Source organism: Manacus candei, unplaced genomic scaffold (assembly GCF_025592945.1).
Source record: "Manacus candei isolate 608988 ecotype Guabito, Panama unplaced genomic scaffold, ASM2559294v1 h1tg000047l, whole genome shotgun sequence".
In the NCBI taxonomy this organism is placed as follows: Eukaryota; Metazoa; Chordata; class Aves; order Passeriformes; family Pipridae; genus Manacus; species Manacus candei.
The window spans coordinates 11,052,844-11,077,397 of NW_026138095.1; the positions used below are offsets into that span (position 1 = coordinate 11,052,844).

A 24,554-nucleotide genomic window follows, 5' to 3' on the forward strand; every position below is an offset into this window, starting at 1 on the left:
AAGCACATCATTTATTTCTCAGGGAAAAAAAGAAACCCATAAAACCACTGCAAAAAACCCCACCCAGCTGTCGGTGTCACATTCTTCCATTGAGCCCCTACCTGGAATTGCCTGATTCCAGAATCTGCTGAGCTGGAAGGGACCCACAGGGATCAGTGAGTCCAACCCTCAGCCCTGCACAGGCCCATCCCCAAGAGTCACCCCCTGTGCCCCAGAGCATCAGCCAAACCCTCCTGGAGCTCTGGCAGCCTTGGGGCTGTGCCCACTGCCCTGGGGAGCCTGGGCAGTGCCCAACCAGCCTCTGGGGGAAGAACCTTTGCCTGAGATCCAACCTGAGCCTGCCCTGACACAGCTCCAGCCCTTCCCTGGCTGCTGTCCCTGGTCCCCCCAGAGCAGAGCTCAGTCCCTGCCCCTCCTCTGCCCCTGCCCAGGAAGGTGGAGCTGCACTGAGGTCTCCCCTCAGTCTCCTCTTCTCTAGGATGAAGATCTGTGACAGGTACAGACCAAGACCCGTGACAACTCCCACAGATATCACAGAGAGCTCTTTTTGGGGGGTTGATATCACACATGGCTGCTGTGGGAAAGTCCTTGAATGATCTGAAGGCCAGATTTTGCCCTCTGGGCTCCCCACTGATTTTCAGGTCAATGGGACTGTTTTAATCCCTCTTTGGCAATGATTGGAGCAGGAGCTCCTGGGGGGCCAGTCTGGGATCCCAGGCTGTTCCCATCCCTCTGAGCCATAAGTGATGGGTTGGAACTCAGAGTGAGATGCAGGGGATGCTCAGTTGCCTTCTGGTCCTTCCAGAGACTCTTCCAGTGCCTCTGAGGGAGATGGTGCCGACTCACATCCCCCAGGTTCATCCAGCAAACAAGGTGGGCAGGTGGCCTTGGGGTGGCTGGAGCAGAGAGAGGGTGTGAGGACACTTCTGTTGGATTAAAGCCCTTGTTTAGGGGGGAGGCCACTCAAGGAGCAGCTGAGGGCACTTGGCTTGTTCAGCTGGAGGAGACTGAGGTCAGACCTCACTGGAGGCTGCAGCTCCTCCTGAGGGGCAGCTCCATCTCTGCTCTGTGTGGGCAGGGACAGCAGCCAGGGAATGGCTGGAGCTGTGTCAGGGCAGGCTCAGGTTGGATCTCAGCCAAAGGTTCTTCCCCCAGAGGCTGGTTGGGCACTGCCCAGGCTCCCCAGGGCAGTGGGCACAGCCCCAAGGCTGCCAGAGCTCCAGGAGGGTTTGCCTGATCCTCAGGGACAGGATGGGACTGTTGGAGTGTCTGTGCAGGGCTAAGAGTTGGACTGGATAGTCCTTGTAGGTCCCTTCCAGGTCAGGATATTCTATGATTCTTTGAAATCAGAGCCTTGTTCACTCTTACCAGGCAAACCAAGAGCAGCAGAAGTTCAGGATTCTCAGCAGAGCCAACAGACAACAGACCTCACTGAAACTAAGGTCACTGAGCAAGTGTACCCTGACACCCCACTGCCAGGGGACTCTGCTCTTGCAGCCTCAACATCCTTCTCTCCCCCTTGCTCTCCAAGGGTTGCCTGTTTAGTGCTCACACACAACTTTGTGTGCCCCAGTTCACCTCCTTCAGCAAGAGAGGGCAGGGATGGACTCCACAGTGGGGGGATTGTTGGGGATGGGCTTGTGCAGGGCCAGGAGTTGGACTGGATGGTCCTTGTGGGTCCCTTCCAATCCAGGATGTTCCCTGATTTAAGGGAAACAGCCTTTAAAACAGGAGTACAGGGAAAGGCCACCCCACCATGCAACCTCCTTCTAACAGGAGTTTGTGGAGCATCTTTAACTGCAATTGGTTCTCATACTTCCCTCACACTCCTGATGCTAAACCTGCCTGCAAAACCTAATTCCTGTCTCAACTAAAGCTTGGAGGAGCTTTGTGATGAATGTTGGAACACTCCAGCTCCTCGTCAGCCACAGCTACTCTTGCAGTGGAGAGATAATTGATAAACACAGAGACATCCAGCAGGGAAGCAATCCTGACCTCTCTGCTGGGGTCTTTAACTCCTTCAGAAGTGAGGCAGGATCAGTCCTCCCTGCTGCATAAACCCACGAGGAGGAAAGAACCACAGCTTCTAAAATGGGCATTTTTTTACATTCCTGACCTAAAATTAGCAGCACCCGGTGAACAAACCCCTGGTGCTTTGGTGTCCTGTGAACCCAAGCAAAACCTGCTCTGCTGGAGCACCAGGGGCTGGAATACAGGGCCTGGAAAGATGGAAGTGTGGTGTGAAGAAATGTTTTATTGCTTTAAACAGCCCTACTCTGAAAGTCATTGAGGACAAATCAGCCTGGGATCTCACAATGGTATTTTTTATCAACACCTGTCTCGGTGTTGCCACAGTGTTTTGGAACCTCCAGGAACCTAAAGAGTCAGATGAAAGTGAGCAGAATTAGAAAAGATGGATGAAAATCCTTATGTAAATGAAGCTTTCAACCCTGTCAAGAAACTCACCACGACACTCATTTATTACTTTATTAAGGCAGCAGATGGCAAAGTGCTAATGAATGTGAGAGACATCAGGAATCTTTACAGACAGACAGAGAGATGTTGGAGGAGGCTGGAAGGGAGGAAAAGCTGGGTTTGGCAGCACAGGCTCAGGTAAACCCTGAGCAGGCAGGAAGGGGCTGCAGAGGCTCAAAGTAGGGTGATGCCTGAAGAAATTTGGGGTTGGCAGTTCCAAACAAGGCTGCTGGGGCTTTGGGGTCAGTGCCCAGGCTGCCTGTCCTGGGGGGGAAGGGGAGCAGGGCTGGGGAAGTGGCTGAGGCCGTGCCCACCCCTGCAGGGAGCAGAGGAAAACCAGACCACTGATGCATCGACCCATTTTCCCAAACCACAAACGGCACTTTTTAAGGTCATGAACCATGAAAAGGGTTCAATTGCAGCTCAAATCCAGGCCTCAGGCAACTTCCCCCTGAGCCTCACACACACTGAAGCCCGTCCAGGCAGAGGCTGAGCAGCACCACAGACACAGATGCCACCAGAGGTGTCCCCAAAGCCCCTTGGAGGTGATGCCTTAAAGTAGGAGAAATAATTCTCTGGGCTAATTACAATATTCACATTCTAATTACGATATCTGGCCATTACCCCATCTGTTACACCCACTTCCAAAGCCATCTCTCCCATTGTACCACCCTCGAGAATTTGAGTTCAGAGGGCCCAAAAAGATCCCTCTCTTCATCTTCTCTTCCCCTTCCTCATCTCCTCTGACACACTATCAGCCTCTGGAACGGTTTCAAGGCTCTTGAGTAGCTTTGACTGGTCATATCAGGTGTTGTGTCTCTCTCTCAGTACATTTTTGCAGATAGAAAACCCTCCACATTGTTAAAATCCCTTGTCTGTTGAAATTCTTAACAGAGAATGATAATGCTGCACTTTAGGGATTTTGTACAAAAGTACCAGCAGGATATACTAAAACTCATCTATTATAGGTTTTATGGCTACACAGGGCAGGGACAGGCTCTCCTGGCTCCAGCCCCTCCTGCAGCACTTCCAGTCCCAGCCCACAGCAGGACAGGGATTGTTCCTCAATAACCATTCAGTGTCGTTTTTCAATCACCTCAAACAATAAGCAAATTAAGCACCAACCCTATATAAGGAAAAGCCTAAAAAGCTCTGAGGATCCTCAGCTCCTGGCCTGCAGATTTGCCTCATCTGACCAGTGATCTGCTGGTTCAATCCCAGCTTTTCTGCCCAGCTGATGCAGAGGGATATGATGAATTTCACACAGACCAAGCAACAATACAAGTCTCCATGGAAATCTGCCTTAAAGCTCCATCCTGGAGAACATGGTCTTTAAAATCTTCAGAAAAAGGAGTCCTGTCCTTTACAACTAAAAATCAGAAGCATAGACAGGTCATTGTAGGCACATGAAACCTTCCTATTCAGAGGATGACCCAGGATGGCTTTATAGTGAATGTAATTTGGGTTTCATAATAAGTGTAACAGGGCTCAAAATACTGATCTGAAGGAAAAGGAACATTTCACACGTTCCAAAACACACCCTTTCCCTGTGACAGGGTGTTCTCTGTGACAGCTGAAATGCTCAGGAGCACCAGGGGAGATTTTAGTTGATTTTTTCTGTGGTTCTTCTAAGCCTTGGTGTGGTGTCTCCAAGAAGACAAAGCACATTTTGTGGTAGCATGAGCAACACTGGTGATGCCACATGAGGTGAAAATAAGACAAAGATCAGCATTTGCAACATTATGAGCCAAACCCCACAATTGCAGATGCTGAAAGACTTCATGAAGATGGAGATTGTGTGGAGAATAATCCTTAGTTTAAGAGGAAAATCACTACAGAGAGTTGGGTAACTACAAACCACCCTCAGACCTCCTTAGGATTAGTTCCAAACAGGAAAGCAGAGACCTGCAACACATCAGAAACCTTATCCCTGACCCGTGGGAATGGCACAAAATGCAGGTTTGCTGGAGAATTGTGTGATCACTGTGGGAAACTTCTGAAAGGCAAGAGAGGAACTCCCCCCCCAGGATATTGGGGAATCTGAGCCTGTGGAGGGTGTAGACATTTGGGAATAAAAGGGATTGAAATGAATCTTCCCTTCTAAGGTGCTTGTGTTGTTAGAGAGAGCTCCCAGAGGCTGTAGCTCCTCAAGGACACTTGCATGTGACACATGTCCATGATGGAGCTGGTGGCCAAGGATTATTTTCCCCCAGTTCTTGGAGATATCCAGGCTCATTCAGGGCATGAAATGAATCTGCTCTCACAGGAGGCCAGAAAGGACCTGGAGCAGCTGATGCAGAGGTTGCTGGTGCTCAAGGAGGAACCTGAGGCAGGAGGGCCCCTGTCCAGCAGCTCAGGAGGTGGAGCAGAAAGCTGGGACCTGGCTCAAGAACCTGCATGTGCTCATACAAATTAGAAAATGGAAATCAATCCCATAACCAGCCACTGAGTAACCCAGGGATCCAGCCAGGTGGAGAAGTAGGCCTTTCATGCACTATAATAAGCTGATCTGACATCTCACTACTCGAACTGACACTTATTACTGGAAATCTCAGCTGTTTTTTTTTGCTGTCAGCGAGTCCTCCCTCATAATTCCCTCAGATTTCTCCCTGTCAGGTCACTTCAGAATTTCTTTGAAATAAAGACAGCCTTGTAAATAAATGGAGGCCAAGATACTCCTCAGTCAGATGACAAAAGGCCTGTCAGGAGAGGAGCTGAGGATTTGGTGCAGAGTCAACAAGAAGCACGTCTTTTGTTGCAATTGCTTACTAAGTGTAATTAACTTCCTGATGAGGTGCAGGATCTTAAGGACTGATTGGAGTTAGAGACTAATCATTATTCATGAGAAATTAAAAGGCACTACTTACAGGGAGGTGAATGCATTAAAAAAATACGTGAAAGCTCACTGAAGCAAACACATCCATGATCCAAGGCTCCAAATGAACTCTTGGAGGGATTCCTGCTGGGAAGGGGGTTGTGGGGAGCAGAGAGGAATCAGCTCCCCTAACTTTGAGGCTCCAGAGGGGGAGTGGTACAGCCCAGCCCACGTCAGAGCTGCCCTATGAAATCTCTGCTCACCAAGAGGGATGTTAGAGATGCCAGGAGTTAAATCCCGGGGGTGTTTCAGGAAGCCACTGGTCTTGGGTGGGATAATTCCCCTCCTTTAGGTGCCCCATCATTCCCAGGATGCCACTGTGCACAGGGAGTGGGGGGAAGCAACAGCCAGCACACCTTTGCTGGGATCACTGACCACAAGCTCCACAGACTCAAATACCTCTGGAAAAGGCAGAGTTTGCAGGGAGCAGTCCCAGCCTTGGGATGGAGCCGGCTCTGGAGAGCCCAGAGACCCCATAACTCACCAACCATTGTGGACAGGAGGCACTGCTACAAGGAGCCCTGGACCAGCCTGGTGGAACTGTGGAAGCAGCTCCCACCACTTTACTTTGGCTCAGTAGAGCAGCACCAGGGAGAAACTGCTCTTGTTCCCCAGACCCCACATCCCAAAGCACTTTTCCAGCCCCTCCTGCAAGAGAAGAGCAGTTCACAAGGAGCACTTGTTGTTTGTGTTCTCTGAGGACCCCTCAGCCAGTGGCTGGCACAGTTTGGGCTTCACCATCCCCTGGGGAGGCTTTTCAGGGCTCAGATCAGATCTTAGCCAACCTTCCTTTCAGTCCTAGGCTGGGCCCAGACCTCCCTGGGTGGTCCCTATTCCCCTAAGGGAATGGCCTGGTCATCCTGGACTCCAGTCACCAAAGGATGTCTTCAGTCTTTCATCACCATGTACTCTCTTGGTGATGGAATTTGTCTCCTCCAGGATAAAACCAAGTGACCTGGGTGACCTCTTTGGACTCAAGCCTATAACAAAACACATCAGGTCAGGACAATACAGAATAAAGGCTTTTAAAGGAGGAACACAAGTCTGGAGTTCTCACAATGAAATGGAATTTGGGGCTTCCTACTTTCTTATTGATTCTTCACTGATGAAGGCAGGAGCAGCTGCCTTCACATGAGGCAGGAGCAGCTCTGATCTTTTCAAAGCAGGAAAATATTTAAAGCTTCATTTATCCTTCAGCAGCAGCAGCTTCCCCTTTGGCCCAGAGTGAGCAAGTCTGCACTGACACTTCCCCTGGCACTGGGAGATTTTTTTATGTTTCCTACTCTCAGGATTCTCACATCTGTGGGTTTGCAGCATCATTAGGATTTCCCTACATTTGGCCTTAATTACAACATCACAAATTAAAGGCTAATCATCAGCAGCACAGCAAAGTCTCCAGGACTCCTGCAGTGCTGAACAGATCCAGGCACATCTGAGCTGCTCCTTGCAGGAAGGTCTTCCTGATTATTCCTTTGCTGCTGCCTGTGGAAGGCAGGCCAGGGACAGCCTTTGGGGCAGGTCTCACAGGAGCAGGAATTCCCTGGCAGCTCCAGGACACACACCACGTGCTGCCCTGCACCTCTGCCAGCCTGACAGGCCCTGGGGCAGCTCCAGGTGTTCACAGAAACTGTCAGATGGAAGAGGAAATTATTAATTTGGAAGGTTCTGACCTAGCAAAGCAATCAGGGCATTCCTGCTCCTTGTGCCACTCACTCAGGGCAGTGAGTCAGCATAGAGAAGAAAGTGTTATGTGAAAAAGAGCAGAGCTTGGTCTCCCAAAGCTGAGCTGTTCAGGTGGATGCCCAGCCCCCAGGTGCTCCTCTGCATCTCTCTGACATGTCCCATCCTTTTATAAACAGGCAGTGAGAGAGAAGGTGAATTTGTCTCTCTGAGTCCTGGAGCACCTCCCTGGGAATACTGATATACAGGAGGTTTTAAACAGGCTTGGAATCATGTCAAGCAGAAAGTGTGTCAGTCTAAATCCGTACAAACCACTTCTGGATATTTGGGCAACCTCTGGTCTGTGCTGGTGGCTCCATTCAGACTTGAACACACTCCTACAAGGAGTGTTCCCTAAAAGGGAACACAGAAGAGGTGTGATGAAGGAACTGTGCAAAGCAGCTGTAAGGCTCTTGTGCTCCAGTTTTTCAATGCCAGGGATGTCTGTTTAATCTCTCCACTCTGCTTATCAGTCAAGAGAAAACAGCTGAGGAAGAAAGGATAATCAAAAGCAACTGTTAGCACTTTCCTTCCTGTTTGTCTTTCCTTCCTGGAACAGCAGCCCTTGGTGTTAGCAGGAGTTGGGATCTGTCAGCAGGAGCTCAAGGAACCCCAGTGCTGGAAGGGTCAGTTCTACCCCCAGAGACACTGCTGGGAAGTGGGAAACCAGGAGAGCCTGAAGAACAAGTGTTTTGTACCTCCTTCCTTGTCCTCTCTGGGACAGCCCTTCACTGTAGGGCCTGGCAGGTGGGGCAAGGGGCACATTGTTTCCTAAATTCAGAGAATATAGATTTTAAGGCATCAACATCCCTCTCCAGCATCACTCCCTGCACTTCACACCCACCTCTTACAGGTCAGGGGCAGTGGGTGCTCACACAGTGAGTCCTGACAGTCCTGCTCCAGGGAGTGCAAGGACCAGGTGTGTGATGGCAGAGCAGCCACAGAGAGGTGACAAAAATCCTGGAGCCTCCCTGAGGTGCCTTATCCCAGTCCCTGCTGGCCTGGCCTGCTTCCTGCCACCATGTGAAACTTCCTTCTCCTCCCATCACCTCTTCCTCCTCTCTGTCCTGCCCCATTAATTGTCTCTAAGGTGACCAGAGATAATGTGCTGGGGGTAAAGCCCAGTCCCTGTCCTTCCATGGCAGTGACACCCCATCCTGCAATAACACTGGCAGTGCCCACCTCAGCCCTGCCCACTGCACCCCCCCTCCTTCCCTCTGAGAGAGGCTGAAGAGGTTGAATTCCTGCCCCAGGACCCACCTGAAGTTCAGGAGAGCATTCCCAGAAAAGGCTGAGTCCACCAGGGAAATATCCAAATAGGAGTGTCTGCTCCATTGAGAAGGGCAAGGGAAATGGAGCCATGGTGACACTGAATATATAAAATATATGTGGTTAGTTTTGCCTTGATAAGGAAATGAAAACCCAAACAAGCAGGAGATTCAATTCCAGTCCCATCATATTCTACAGAAATGCATTGAACTGGCATTTTTATAAACTGCAGATACCTCTGTGACCAGGAGGCAACAGTAAGTGTAGAAGCAAGTGCAATTGGAATGAAATTCTGGGATGTGAAATTTATGAAAAAGCAGAATGAAACCCCAAGGAAAAGAGTGTTCAGGTCTGTTTTTCCTGAGCCATTTCAAAGATCCTGGTGGGCAGGTCTCCAGAGCCAGGCAGCAACTCCAGTGAGAGGAGTTCTGGGCAGGGGACAGTGACTGCTGGGCTGGGTGGGACTCTCAGGGTAGAACCTGCTTGGCACATTTATTATGGGGGCAGCCAGGAGTGGCAGCTTGTTTCTGGTTTGGAGGACACAGGATCACAGGCTCTGAAGCAGAAAAATACACATTCTTGATATTCTTCCCCACCCAGCTCCCCAAAACAAGACAAGGTCCAGGCTCAGACCCCACAGGCTGAGGGGAGAAGACTTGGACAGCAAGGGCAGGAGAGGACTATGAGGCCAACATTGAATCACAGAATTACAGAATGGTTTGGGTTGGAAGGGACCTTAAAGATCATCCAGTTCCACCCCCTGCCATGGGCAGGGACACCTTCCACCAGCCCAGGTTGCTCCAAGCCCCGTCCAACCTGGCCTTGGACACTTCCAGGGATGGGGCAGCCACAGCTTCTCTGGGCAACCTGTGTGTCCTGGGACCCTGATTGTCTGTCCTGGGATCCAGCCTGTCTGCCCTGGATCCCAAATATGTCCTGGGATCCCATCTGTCTGTCCTGGGAATGCCATGCATGAAGGTTTCATGGAACACTCCCTGACAGTGCTCTCCAACCTGGGATTTTATCCCTGCTCCAGCCTCTTTTCCTGCAGGATTGATGCAAGCTCTCTTTGCCCTCTCAGAGATCACCTTCTCCTGCTTCCAGACCCTCTGCTAACTTGCTGCTGCCATGACAGCCTGCTCCACACCGAGGGAGGGGATAAATCCCCCCTGCACAGGGTATAAATCGATAGGATGGGACAGGGCAAAGGCAGGAATGGGAGTAATTGGACCATCATAAAGCTGGAAGTGAGACAGGCAGATTTCCCAGAGGAACCAGCCAAGAGCAATACATGTGTAGGTTTACAAAAGAGCTCCTGTAAATGGAGATAACAGATGTGGTGGTGAATGCAGCCTTTGTCAGAGCAGCATAATTGGGATGTTCAATGGCTCCATGGAAGGACGTGGACTCCTAATTGCTGGAGCACCTGCGTTCCTTGGCTCCCTCAAAGCTCCAAACCTTCAAGGAGATCAAAAAAAAAAAAAAAGAAAAAGAAAAAGCCTGAAAGTTTCCTGGCTCTCAGGCAGCTGCTGTTTTCAGCTCCCCTGGGAAACTGTGCAGGGACAGCAGTGCCAGCAAGTCCACTTGGCAACTGCTCCTCCCTGTGCTGTGGGAAGCAACAGGAGATCACACTGGGCACTGCAGGATGAGCAGAAAGGTGGGATTTTTCTTCTTGCTGTTCCTGAGGCAAGACTCTCCATAGTCTCCAATGGAGTGGAATGGTCTCCCTCAGCCTGGACTGCTGTGTCTCCACAGGGATTGACTGTTCCCTCTCTGTGTTGCCCCCCGAGCTGCTGCAGTGGTTCCAAACCTCTTCAGCTACTCTGTGTTATTCACCTGCTGCACTGCTCCCTGCTCAAGGGCACTGATGGGCACCTGGCAGAGGATGGGGCTGAAGGTGTGATTGTGAAGCACCAACCAGGTCCTGTGTGTTACCCTGGTTTGGGGGGAGGTGAAGGGCACATGTCTGAGTGACACAGGGACCTGCAGGAAAGGAATGGGATCACAGAGGCACAGAATGTGCTGAGCTGGAAGGGGCCCACAAGGATCATCCAGTCCAACTCCTGGCCCTGCACAGGCCCATCCCCAAGAGTCACCCCCTGTGCCCCAGAGGATCAGCCAAACCCTCCTGCAGCTCTGGCAGCCTTGGGGCTGTGCCCACTGCCCTGGGGAGCCTGGGTAGTGCCCAACCAGCCTCTGGGGGAAGAACCTTTGGCTGAGATCCAACCTGAGCCTGCCCTGACACAGCTCCAGCCATTCCCTGGCTGCTGTCCCTGGTCCCCCCAGAGCAGAGCTCAGTCCCTGCCCCTCCTCTGCCCCTGCCCAGGAAGGTGGAACTGCAGTGAGGTCTCCCCTCAGTCTCCTCTTGTCCAGCTGAACACACCAAGTGCCCTCAGTGTCCTCACACACCTTCAAATCAAGGCCCTTCCCCATCCTTGTGTCCCTCCTTTGGACACTCTCTAATGGCTCAATCTCTTCCTTCCATTGTGTCCCCCCAAACTGCCCCAATGTTGAGGTGAGGCTGCCCCAGGGCAGAGCAGAGCAGGACAATCCCCTCCCTGATGCCCCAGGACAGGGATGTCCCTCCTGGCTGCCAGGGCACTGCTGACTCAGGGACAACTGGCACCACCAGGACCCTCAGGGCCCTTTCCCAGCTCTGCTTTCCAGCATCTTGTTCCACCCCTGGGACAGGGGGTTGCCAGGCTGAAATTTCATCCCACAGGAATGTACCTCTAGGTCCAGGGGTAGCCAGGGTAAATCTTGCTCTCAGCCTCCAAAACATACAAATACATCCAATTTATCCCAAATTCAGCAGCCCTTGCTTGTCCAGCTAGAGCAGGTTTAATCAGACTTAAAGGTTTTCTAGAAGGCTTTTCTCTCAGAGCTGTTTTCAGGATCCAAAGGATCTGCCAAGCACACTGTGCACAGCCCCCTCTCCACACCCACACGTGGACTGGCATTTCATCTCAAGCTATGCTAATCCACAGCTCTTCCTGCACTCATGCAGAGTTCAGTGATATTTTATTTATCATAGGATTTGACTTCAAAATTTAACCTTTTTGCAGCTTGAAAGGAGGTGTCTTCTTGAGAGGGTGAGGCTTCTTTATTGCCACATGGCTGATTTTGGGCTCTACAGAAATGTTCTTCCAAGTCATCAGCCCTTTCCACTTCTATCAGTTTCCATTTATTGGTATTTTATGTGTCAGCTCATCAGGTTAGACCTGGTGCATTCTTTTTGTTTCAATTAATTGCAGTCTGCTGAGGATGTTTCTTAGATTTTCACGCTGGCTTTGGATGGAGTTTTATGTCTCTGTTTGGATCCAAGGAGACACAAAACCAAAACTAATCTGGGTAAGACTATTAAATTATTTCTTTAAGTTTTCTCTCAATTAGATTAGACTCTTCCCATAGACAGGCTCTTCTGAGAACACCTCAGCTTAGAAGACCTTGATGGTTCCATTGATGCAATGACCATCTGAGTGCTTGGATGGGCCTTGGACTATCCCAAATCTACCACAAGTCTCCCAAATCTACACTCTAAGTGCCTGCCAGAGCATCTCCTCAGTGGAGGGCACTGATTGCACTGGTCAGTCCCTCAGTGTGGGTCCCACAGCCCGAGGGACACAGTTTTGGGCATAACAGAAAATACAGACTGGATGGAAATAACCTTTCAGGAGGAGTCCAGGGTACCAGGTGCTCAGAAATGAGCTCAGCTTTGGGCTGACTGCTCTTGCTTTCCTTCCTGTGAAGTTCAAGAACATGAGAAAAGCCAAATCTGGCTCCTGCCTGGTAAATTCAGAGGGATGGGGCAGCACCCAAGAGCAGCCCCACAGCTGGAGAGCAGCTCTCACCCCTCCGAGGCTTGAGCCAGGGGTGAGAAGCACAAATACAGGCCAGTGGAATGCCAACTTATTTGACTATTGCCCTGGGGCTACACAACCCCTCAAAGAAGCCCTTTGTCCCCTTTCCCTCTGCAAAGAGCTTGGAACCTGCCATGAATTCTCAGAGGACAAAGTGGTCCATTGCTGTTCCCAGCCTGGGGTGGGTTCAGCCCTGAAGGTTGTATGACATTCTCTGAGTCCTTGGCCTTCCCAGCTCCCTGCAGCCCTTCCTCCCCCAGGGGAGGGAAGGGAGATGGTGCCAGCTTGGAGCAGTCTGGAGGGGTGACAGCTTTCCAGGAGAAGCCACCAGTAGCTCAGGTTTCTCGCCCACCTCAGGAACTCCGATTTGCAGCTCAGATGTTCGTGGCCAGTGGACATGGGGATGTCCCCACCGGGCAGACCTTTGTACCTGCTGCCCCTCTGCTGCTGCTGCTCATAATCCTGCACACAGAGCTGGCCAGAGGGGCATCACCTCCCCTGCAGAAGGAGGTCTGTCTGCAGGGACAGGAATGGTTTTACTGCAAGTCAGCCCAAGGGATCGGCCCTGATCAGCTCCCTGGGAGAAAGGGAGAGAAGCAAATTCCCGGAGTCACTGAGATGAGCAAGGGACACCCCAGGAATGGTCAAGGATTCAGAGAATGCCACACAACCTGCCCCAGGCTGGGAACAGCAATGGACCACTATGTCCTCTGACACTTCATGGCAGGTTCCAAGCTCTTGGGAGAGGGAGAGGGGACAAAGGGCTTCTTTGAGGGGTTGTGTAGCCCCAGGGCAATAGCCAAATAAGTTGGCATTCCACTGACCTGTATTTGTGCTTCTCACCCCTGGCTCAAGCCTCAGAGGGGTTAATGCCCAGGAAGACACTTTCAGAATGCTTTTCCAAGTGGTTTCATTCCTCTGAGAGTATCTGGTGTCTTTGGCACCTGCATAATTTATAAAGCTCCTCCCTGCCTGCCAGGGGCTGTGACTGAGGGTCTGGAAGGTTATCCAACCCTCCCTCCCCAGCTGAGACACCTCAACATCCAGCTTTGTGTTTTGCTCCAAGGACATTCCAATGTCAAAGCAGAAGCATTTGTGCTTCCAGAAACAGAGAAACAGCTTTGCTCTGGTCTCACTGCTCCCTCACCTGTTTCAGAGCTTCCTGACCTGGAGTTCCTGCAGGCACTATTTTATTTCTTGAATATTTTTAAGCAGCATTATCTTATTTTTCTTTTCTGTCCCCTTGTGAAGGAGGATACTTTGAACAAATAGCGAAGCTGAGGGGGCCTTGGCATAAGGAGTCTTCCCACAGCTCTCTGGCATGTTTTCCTCCTTCTTGGTGAGGCAGAGGGAAGGAATTGCTTGGTTGGAAATGTTAGGCTGACAGTTGGGCTTAATGAAGAATTAGAAGTCTTTTCCAACCTTAACAACTCTGAGGTTCTAAGGAGGGAGCCGGGGGGTCCCTCTCTCTCTCTGTGTTGTGGATCTCTTGGTTGCTCTGCAGGATTTGATGGGGAAAAACCCAGGAGCAACAGTCCATTTTGGGGAACTTGAGCCTGAATCCGTCCTGGGAAGTTCAGTGCTGTCAGGAAAAAGCTCAGTTTTATGCCACTGCCTGGCAATTGCCCATGTGAGCATTACCACACCTCGTGGCACAGTCTGTGCTGGCCCAGTCTGTCCCAGACAGTCACAGGATCTGCTGGGCTGGAAGGGACCCACAAAGATCATCCAGTGCAACTCCAGACCCATCCCCAGGGATGGCTCTGGGGTTGGCATGAACCAAAGACCATCCCCACTGAGCTTTCTGGATTCAAAACTTCTTTCTGTGGAACTCGGTGGGTGAGGGTGGGGAGGCCCTGGCCCAGGTTGCCCAGAGAAGCTGTGGCTGCCCCTGAATCCCTGGAAGTGTCCAAGGCCAGGTTGGACAGGGCTTGGAGCCACCTGGGCTGGTGGAAGGTGTCCCTGCCCATGGCAGGGGGTGGGACTGGATGAGCTTTGAGCCCTTCCAACCAAACCACCCTGGGACTGATTCTCTGGCCACTGACCCCTGAAGGGCTGTACAGGCACCTGATGAGCAGCAGTGTCACTGAACATGGGAGTCTGTCCCAAATCCCAGAGTGAGAAGAGACCAGGGGATTCTCCTTGGATTCCTTCAGACTTGGCTGCCAGGCATGGTTTGTGTTTTTTTTTTTCAGTGCAGCCAGGCACATAAAAATGCAAATTAGCACCCAGTAGGATTTTTAAAAGCACGTAATCCCTGGTAATTTTGTGGGAGGAAGGTGCCTGAATACAGAGCAGAATGTGGCTGTAGGTTCCCAGGAATTTACAGAATAAATCCCAATGGATGCCCACCTACTGTAAAGCTGTTTGAACACAAGTCTCTGCCAGTCCACAGAGTTGCTGTTGGGTTTCTCAACCCCCAAAAACCTGGAAGTTTCTGTAGAGCAGCATTCCCTGTGATTGCTGCAAGGAGTGTGGCTCTGCCAGTAACACAGGAACAGCTGAAAGTTCTGGCTTTGGAATATTCAAATGACATGCAAAATGCAGGCACAGCCATTACTCATTAATTAATCTAAATAATTGACTATTTCAGCAGTGTGTCTGGGCTGCTCCTCCTGCAGCTGTCTGCTTTGCTGGCCCGTTGTTCTGCGGACAGATATCAGAAATATTTGTGAAATGCACAAAATATTGAGCGTTTCACTATGGCAAGAGTAAATATGCTTTTTATCCAAACTCTCCAGAAGCACTTAATTAACGTTATAGCCTCAAAAAAGAGAGCTCTTCATAAATCAGTGTCACTAAAACAACCTGTTCTGGTGGCTGTAACATAATAGTTACTAGTCTTATTTGCCCAGGGATAGCTGAGTCTGTTAGCCCCTGGATGATCAAAGGAGGAGTTGAATAAATATCTTCCTTGAGGAAAAAAAGCTACCAGGCAGTTTACACTCCGACAAGACTTGGTGTACATGTTTTTCATGTTAACAGAGCAAAAACCTTCATCCTCAGTGAGATTCAGTCTGCAGAGTATGGTTTGTGAGTGTTTGTCTGGGAGGGAAGGGCTGGCTCTGGAGGTCCTTCTTCTCCATAGGTTCTGAGGGCACATGCCTGGGATTTGATCCTGCCAATGGCCCCATTGAGGGGCTGCAGGTGGGTCAGGACAACCCCCAGGATCAATCCAGGCTGGGGATGAGCAGATGGAGCAGCCCTGGGAGAAGGACCTGGGGGGCTGGTGGGGGACAGGCTGGACATGGCCCAGCCCAGAACCCCCCGTGCCCTGGGCTGATCCCACAGCGTGGGCAGAGGGCAGGGGGGATTGTGCCCCTCTGCCCCTCAGGGGAGACCCCCCTGCAGAGCTGCTCCAGCCCTGGGAACAGCACAGGGAGGACATGGAGCTGCTGGAGAGAGTCCAGAGGAGGCACCAAGAGGATCAGAGGGATGGAGCAGCTCTGCTGGGAGGAAAGGATGGGAGAGTTGGGATTGTTCAGCCTGGAGAAGAGAAGCTTTGGGGTGACCTGATTGTGGCCTTCCAGGACCTGAAGGAGCTACAAGAAAGAGACTATTTCCAAGGGCCTGGAGTGACAGGACAAGGGGGAATGGCTTCCCACTGCCAGAGGGCAGGGTTAGATGGGATATACTGGGAAGGAATTTTCCCCTGTGAGGGTGGGGAGGCCCTGGCACAGGTTGCCCAGAGAAGCTGCCCCTGGATCCCTGGAAGTGTCCAAGGCAGGTTCAAGAGAGTGTTTTCAGTAGAGTGGAACTGATTTGGAGAAAGGTTAAATGATTATGGTTAAGCTTCTTATACTATAATTTTGCTCTTCTACCTTCTTTTTTATCACTACAACTACCATGTGATTATATGATTTCCTTCCTTGCTTTGCAAATGCAGCCAAGTGGAGAGTTTGGTTGTAATTTATGTGAAAATAGACCTATTAAAGTCTGTTACCTGGTAATACCAGAGCATTTCCTGATTGCAGGAAAAAAATTAGTGTGGTACAAATATCGTGGGGAGGGACAGCAAGCAAGGAAATGATCCCAAATCCAGCACAACCTGTGGTGGGAAGACCAATTGTGGTCATTACAACAACAAAAAAGGAAGAACACCTTCTTCCAAGAAATAACTCCCTGCAAAGGAAGATACTGCAATTTCTGAAGAGCTTCACTATGTATTTTAAATGCGGGTTTGGGACTCCAGCCATCTGTCCAAATATTGAAATTCATCAGCCGTTTCAAGTGGGAGTTCGTCAAGCAACAACCTCCCAGGAGCTCCCACGCCTGCTCTGCTCCCGGGCCTGGACTCCAGCCAAACACCACTGACACACTTTTCTTGCTTTTGCATCTTAACATTTGTTTTTTGGCTCTAAATCATCTCAGAGTGGGAGAAAAACAGAGCTGTGAGTTGGGCACAGTCACGTGTGGTGTGGACAGGATTGTCCATGTGCAGGTGGAGACAGAGAGAAGAAATGTTCCCAGGTCACATCGAGGTTCATCACGGACTCACAGAATCAACAAGGCTGGAAAAGACCTCTGAGATCATCCAGTCCAACCCATGACCCAACCCCACCTTGTCACCCAGACCATGGCACTGATGCCACATCCAGGCTCTGCTCAAACCCCTCCAGGGACGGGGACTGCACCCCCTCCCTGGGCAGCCCATTCCAAGGGCTGATCCCTCTCTCTGGGAAGAACTTCCCAATGTCCAACCTAAACCTGCCCTGGGGCAGCTCAAGGCTGTGCCCTCTTGTCCTACTGCTGGTTCCTGGGAGCAGAGCCCGACCCCCCCGGCTCCCCCCTCCTGTCAGGGAGTTGCAGAGAGTGAGAAGGTCTCCCCTGAGCCTCCTCCTCTCCAGGCTGAGCCCCCCCAGCTCCCTCAGCTGCTCCTCACAGCACTTGTGCTCCTTATTATGTTCCTCCAGGAAGGGCTGGGCCATGAGGCTGAAGAACCTTTGAGTTCTGAGTCCTTCTGGGGTTGAAGAAGCTCAGGAGGACTGTGGGTCTGGTCACACAGGCATGGACTCCTCTGCATCACTTCTCTGGCCTTCCTTTCATACCTCCCCTAGAAAAGCCTTTTTTTGGTTTTCTGTCCCAAGTCCTGCTGTCATTTCAAGGTAAGGAAAATAATTAAAGTAGGTTAAGGAGAAAAGGCAGCACAGACACCTTGGTGAGAGGGCTCAGCAGTGCAGACAAAAAAACACCATCAGCTTTAGAAATCGTCTCCCTGCTCTGGAAGGGTCACTTCCTTCCCAGCTGGAGGCAAGATTTCAAAGCCACAGCTACTGTGTGTGCTGATTTCCACAGGTTTTGACCCAGAAACTGAGTCATTACTTTTACAGACTGGTCCAAATATGCCATGGTCAGGGATTGCAGGAGACAGCCCAGAAGGAGCATGGATGGAGATGTCCAAACATTGCCAGGGTCATGAAGGGACTGACTCAGTGCAGGCTGAGGAGTGAGCTGGGCTCAGGTGTCAAACTGCAGGGCTGGAGGAGGGATTTGGGCTCCTGTGTCCAGCACAAGGCAAAGGATGAACAAGGCCAAGGCCTGGCAGGACACAGCTTTGAGGAATGGTGAGATTTCAAGCAGCTCCAGAATCCATCTCTGGAGAAACTCCTCCTCCTCTGCAGCTGCCAGCCCTTCAGCACCTTCACCTGCCGTGTCCTGGGGCAGGAGGACATGTCAGAAGGCACAGAGAGACCTCCATCTGCTCACACCTCCCAGGTGTGGCTGCTGGACCTGGCACAGCCCAGAGAAGGGGGACGGGGCAGACTCACAGGGATTTCACTCAAGACTTTTGACCTCCAGGATTTGGGATTTCAGGAGACACTTTTGGGCAAAGCCACAGAGGGTGGTTTTGTAGAATATAGAGGATGAGGAAATCAAGCCTGGGACCTTCAATACTCCTGTCCTTTGCAAAAACCTGGCTCTGAGGTATCCATCACATTATCTGTTAAGCTTTTCTGATATTTCTGACCAAAAAACCTGGAAAAATAGCAAAAAATTAGTGGGAAGAAGCAAGGTAGCACGTGACAGGCCTGGGAAGGTTCCTCTGCAGAGATCCCTGGTAAAGAAGCAGGGCAGAGGTTCCTGATGGTACATCAGGCAGGGGATGGAATCCATACATTGTACAGTTAGGAGGAATGTAAAACCTTGTTATATTTAAATTGGGAGCCACAACCTGGGGTTTTCCACGTGTTTTGTCCAAGGGAAATTCCTCCATAGCTGGGTTTAATTCCAGCAGTTTGCTGATAAACTCTGAGGAACCAGGAGCTCTCCAGGTTTCCCCCATAGTGCAGGTGAGTGAGGATAACTGAAACACTCCCAAGTTCCAGCCAAGATGGACTTTTGCTTTTCCACTTTTCTCTGCCCAACAGGACTCACTTCTCTTGCCCACATCCCCAGGATTTGGCTTTGTTGGTTTTGTTCATAAATTCAAAGTAAACACTTCTTCCTTTAATTATTTATTTATTTTTACTCTGAGGATTTGGGAAGTTTATAACATTTTAAATCTCTCTATAATCTCATAAATATAAATGGTGATATTGTGATAGACTCAAAAAGGTACAGACAAGCAGGATCATTAAATCTGGGATTTTGGTGTAGAATATGTTCCTTTATCTGAGACTCTAATGAGGAAACCATCACTTGCTGAAATTTCCCTCTAAGGGAAAACTGGGGATGAGAAAAATGATGCTGTGCTGTTTTTGTGCAGCACCAAACACCAGCTCATTCTTAATACTCCCAAAGTTTGGGCAAAGTCTGATTAGGGCGTGATAGAAAACCAGCAGATGAGCTTTTCTTTTCCCAACATGAGGAACAGATCAGCAACAGCAGGATCTGGTTGGAGTGGATTTCATCCACTGGTTTGACCAGGCTTTGGAAAGCCTTTTCACCCCAATATTTCTCTGTCTTCTCTCTTTTTAATAAGGAAAAGCTTCCCTGCAGCACAGCCCTGAAGCAGCTCACCCAGGGAAGGTGTGCTGGCAACCCTTGGAAGTTCTTGGGATCCACTAAACAGAGCCACAGCTGAGCTGATCTGCTGGTGAAGATTGTCCTGCTCTGGGAGGAAGAATGGACTAGAGACACCCAGAGATCCTTGTCACAGACTCATGGGATCTCTTGAGCTGGAAGGATCATCCAGTCCAACTCCTGGCCCTACAAGACACCCCAAAAATCCCACCATGTGCCTTTTCCATAAGCACTTCTATGATTCTCTCAGAAAAAGTAGGTGTCAGTCTCCTCTCCCACATGACAGGATGACAGGAAACAACCAGGGGAGGTTTAGGTTGGATACTGGGAAAAATTTCTGCATGTAAAGGGTGGTCAGGCATTGGCACAGGCTTCCCAGGGCAGTCACCATCCCTGGGAGAGTTCAAAAACCATGTGGATGTGGCACTTGAGGACATGGCTTGGTGGTGAACATGGTGGGGGTGCTGGGGTGGGGGTTGGACTTGATCTTACTGTTCTTTACCAACCTTAACAATTCCATGATTCCATGATTTCAGCAGGAGGTTTGTTCTCCTGTCTCTCCCAGGCCCTGTCTCCGTGTTCCCAGGGGTGAAGGTGATGGCCTGCAGAGCTGGGGCTTGGATTTCACATCTGATAAACAGCAGAAGAACCTCAGCATGTTTGGGTGGAGTGACCAGAGCCCAGAGCTGGCTGCAGGTTGTTCTTTTGGGATCAACTTTCAGATCTTCACTGGAAGATCCCCGTGACATAAAGCTCAAGTTGCAGTGTTTGGGTCTGAGATGTTCTCTCTCAGCTTCCTTTGTAGAAGGAGAAAGGAGAAAGGAGAGGGAAAGGAAAGAAAGGGAAGACCAATCCAAATGAGAGGTTTTACCTCTATCTTAGGCCTGTAGGCAATGAACACTCATCACTGGTGCTGCACTGGATCTCTCTTTGCATGTCCTTTGAATGCCCACCAACACAATTCATATTAATAGCTCTAAAACAGTTTCCTTCAAGAGCATTAAGGATTTTTTTTTCTTCATGGGAAGAAACTGAAAAAGGAATCATTAGGCTAATTTTCAGCAGATCTAATCTGCTTAAATAGAAACTCATGCAGAACACTGACATGACCAAAAAAGCAGGTAAAACTCCTGCATGCCCAACACAGAGACTCTACAGGCTACTGAACTGCACCTTTGCATTTCAGGTGCTTCTGGAGCTCACAGTGACCCCCAGAGACAGATGAAGCAGGACTAGGATTAGGCATTCAAGGAAGAAGCCCCAAATTCCACCAACTGAAACACAAATGCTTATGAAGTGAAATCTGGCCGAGCTGTCACTTCATACACAGAAGTACTTTGTGGGACAATTGCGCTCTGGAATAAATTGCTCCCATCTAATTACACCCCAAAACACCGTGGGATGCTCAGAGTAATCATGATCAAACACTGCAAAGCTGCCTTACAGCATTAAAGAAAATATTTGATTGCCAGAAATCCATTACTGAGCAGACATCTGTGCTCTGAACTCGGGCCATGAGAGGGAGATTCATTTCTCTGTAATCTGCCTCCTCCTCCTCCTGTCCAAACACAGCATTTGCATTGACTTATGAAGTTCTGCAGCCTTGGAAATTGTATGTTAATTAAAAATGTTCCATTCAGGAGAGAGGATGGAGAAAGTTTTTGGAGGAATTTCCACAGGTCTTCCTGCAATTCCAGCCCCACTGCAGGGACCCTGGGGCACCCCTGATCCCTGGGGACACTGCAGGCATCCTGGGAAAGGCAGGGAAATGCTGACACAGCACTTTGCATTGGGATCATCCCAAACTGCCTCTGTGCTGAGCAGTGCTGCCTTCAGTGGCATTATCATGGAATCACAGACTGGTTTGGGTTGGACCTTAAAGCCCATCCAGTTCCAAGCCCCTGCACTGGGCAGGGACACCTTCCACTGTCCCACCTCCCAAACCCCATCCAACCTGGCCTTGGGCACTTCCAGGGATGGGGCAGCCACAGCTTCTCTGGGCAACCTGTGCCAATCTCACCTTCACAAGGAATAATTTGTTCCCAATATCCCATCTAACCCTACTCTCTGTCAGTTTGAAGCCATTCCCCTTGTCCTGTCACTCCAGGCCTCTGGAAATAGTCTCTCTCCACCTTTTCTGTCACTCCTTCAGGTCCTGAAAGGTCACAATTAGGTCACCCCAAAGCTTCTCTCCTCCAGGCTGAACAATCCCAATTCCCTCAGCCTTTCCTCATAGGAACTGATGCTGTGCTGAAATCCTGTGTAAAATTACTTAAAGAGCATCACTCTGACCACAGAAAATCGTGTGTATTCCTGACACCCCAGATTTGTGACAGTCCCACCCTCCTGGGAGAGGTTCCAGTCTGTCACTTCTGCTCAAGGAGTGACAGGTTTGTGTGACCACACAAACCCTGTGAAACTGGAGGTGGTGCAGCAGGAGATGAAGGGAAAAAGCAGAAAATGAAGATCCTGATGGTCCAAAGACATGGTCTCAAGGAGGAGGCAGCTCCAGAAACACCTGACTAGAGGAGCACTCACCCATCAGAACAGGAACAGTGATGCTCAGACACAAGTCACCCTCCTCTCTTTCATGTCTAAATCCTTCATTACAATCTTTCTTTTGGTATTAATTAACTCTGTAATCAGCAGGACATGGGAAAGGGCCACCACAAAGGCAATTCAGCTGCTCCAAAACATAGAGGTTGGATGTTCCTGGGGAACAGCCACAGGTCCCTGTGTTTGTGTGTGAAAATAAACCAAGACTCTTAAACTCAGGGAAGGGAGGGAGGAAGGAAGGAAGAAAAAGAAAGAAAGAAAGAAAAGAAAGAAAAGGAAAGAAAAAAAGAAAAAGAAAGAAAGAAAGGGAAAAAAAGAAAGAAAGAGAAAGAAAGAGAAAGAAAGAAAGAAAGAAAGAAAGAAAGAAAGAAAGGAAAAAATAGAAAATGATGAAAAGCAAGGTTTGTTTAGAAATACCATTGCCAACATTTTAAAATATGAGACTACAAGACAATCCTGGAGTTCCAAGTTAGATCCCAAGGGTCTTTCTCTCTTACTGAAGCAAAGACATCAGGTTTGACTTTCACTCCTGCCCTGTGGGGACAGACAGACAAGGCCCTGAAGCCACAAACTGAACCTCAGGAGCAGAGACAAGAGGAAGCCACTGCTGTGAGTTTATCTGTCCTGTGGGTTGAGTCACAGCTACTTGGGAGGCCAGGAAATGATTTATATGTTTTCATTTCAGGAGAGGTGCTTATGCAAATAACTCTGGCTCCATGGAGTTTTTTAATCCTTGGAAACAGAGTTCTTGATGCTCATTCTTCATTATCTTCCCATTAAAGGAGATTCCCTCCTCTGATGCATCACATCAGAGCCCATCCCACCCACTGAATGTGACTGACAGTTCTCTCCTCCCTGATCCCACTCCTGCTTTCTCCTTCATTTCCCTTTGTCTCTGGATAAACACAGGGAGTATCTGCTATTTAGTAAAACTGGATGAGTTTGGGGGTAACTTTGGTTACCTCAGTGCTACTTGTTTCCCAGGTCCGTGACATCCCTGCACACAAATCCTCCCTCCACCTGGATCTGCTCTCCCTAAAAAGCAGCCACAGGGACATTTCCAGATTGTCTCCTGTGTCCCAGCACATAAAAGGTTGCCCAGAGAAGCTGTGGCTGCCCCTTCCCTGAAGTGTCCAAAGTTAGGTGTGGCTTGGAGCAACCTGGGCTGGTGGAAGGTGTCCCTGCCTGTGGCAGGGGGTGGGACTGGATGACCTTTAAGGTCCCTTCCCACCCAAACCATTCCATGATTCTCTGACTCTGTGATTCCAGTACAGAGAGGCAGAGGCACATGGATGCTGGGTGGTGGATGGGGGGGCAGGGTGGGAAGGAGCTTTCCTGCCAGACCTTCTCCTTGTCAGGGGTGACAGCGGGTCTGTCAGCACCTTGGCACATACTGACGAAGCAATAGATGTTGACCAGATCAAAGTATACCCCTGAGATGGACTTAAAGAGAGGACTGAAAATGGAGGCCCTGATCCTGACAACATACTGATGCATCCTGAAGAAGCTGTCCCGTGGGAACAGAGAACACTGTCTCATGAGAACAGGAGCACTGTCTCATGAGAACAAGGACCTGTTTTGAATGAGAGTGGTTGGGAAGAACATCAACATGAGAGAAAAATAAGAGCAGGTGCTCGGGACTGTTGTGGGAAAGAACTGGGCTGTTTTGAGAAAGAGCAAAGTTGTGGTGAGAAAGTAGAGTTTAGAAAATGCACCTATTAGCTGTAAGAATTCTGGTGTGAAAGTTTGAACTGTCCTATCCGTGTGCATTACGTGTGTTCAAAAACTGTACTTAAGGGGCTGCGCAGCAGCCCCGGGTGGCTGTCCCTGCTTTTTCCTTGGAATAAACTTTGCTGGAACCTTTTTTCGTGTCGCTTTGGCCGTTCCGACATTATCAGCGACATCTCCTCACACCCCTCCCAGGAGCAGCAGCTGCTCTGATTCCACTGCTGGCAGTGCCCCAGGAGGAGATGGGTCCTGAAGAGCCACATCTCAGGCTTTAGAGGGTTTTGCAAGGACTCTGAACTCACCTGAGGAAGCTGGAGAGAGCAGCTCCAGGGGCAGCACTGCCACCTGCACAGGCCCATCCCCAAGAGTCCCCCCCTGTGCCCCAGAGGATCAGCCAAACCCTCCTGGAGCTCTGGCAGCCTTGGGGCTGTGCCCACTGCCCTGGGGAGCCTGGGCAGTGCCCAACCAGCCTCTGGGGGAAGAACCTTTGGCTGAGATCCAACCTGAGCCTACCCTGACACAGCTCCAGGCCATTCCCTCAGATAACCCTGAATGCCCTGAGCTGTTGGTTCTGCTCAGCAGCACAAATATCACACAGGGGGGTGGGGATGGGTGTTCACCAGCCCTGAACTGATCCAGGGAGCTAATATGCTAATTTAAAAAAAAATAATGCAAGTGGAGTGTGGGGGAGGTTTGTGGAGCTCATTAATGTTTGAAACCAGCTCTGACATCTGGGCTCTGGGCAGAGGAGACTCTGCCAGTCTGTGTTTGGGAGAGAAATGCTGTAGGTAAAAGGCTTCCCAATGTTCCCAGAGAGCCCATCCTTGGGAGCAGGATCGTTCTGACGTTGTTTTAAAGACCTTGGAACTTCTCTCTGTAACTTTTACAAGTATCCAGATATGGTAGTTAATGACATGTCCCTGCAGATAGTGTGAGATTGTATTTTGTGGTACTGAGCCCCTCTTAGAGTAATTACCTTCCACACAATGTGTCTGATTCAGATTTTATGAAAACAAAGAGGGTTTTTGAGACAGAAATATTCACTAGATTACTCCATACTCACATAGGTGTGGCTATTCATGTCTGTAGAAGCCTAAATTCCAGCAGTT

At 50.0% G+C, this 24,554-nt stretch overlaps 1 long non-coding RNA gene across 1 annotated transcript in view; it reads right to left on the minus strand.

The window, feature by feature from the left end:
- Nucleotides 1-208: 208 nt before the first annotated feature.
- The window catches only part of LOC127475613 (uncharacterized), a 62,024-nt gene continuing 37,678 nt past the window's right edge, over nucleotides 209-24,554 (minus strand). Inside the window, exons 2-3 of the long non-coding RNA XR_007906252.1 lie at nucleotides 10,566-10,762; nucleotides 209-332 (exon numbers count right to left, since the gene is read on the minus strand). This is a non-coding gene — a long non-coding RNA (uncharacterized LOC127475613). The remainder of the gene's footprint in view (nucleotides 333-10,565; nucleotides 10,763-24,554) is intronic.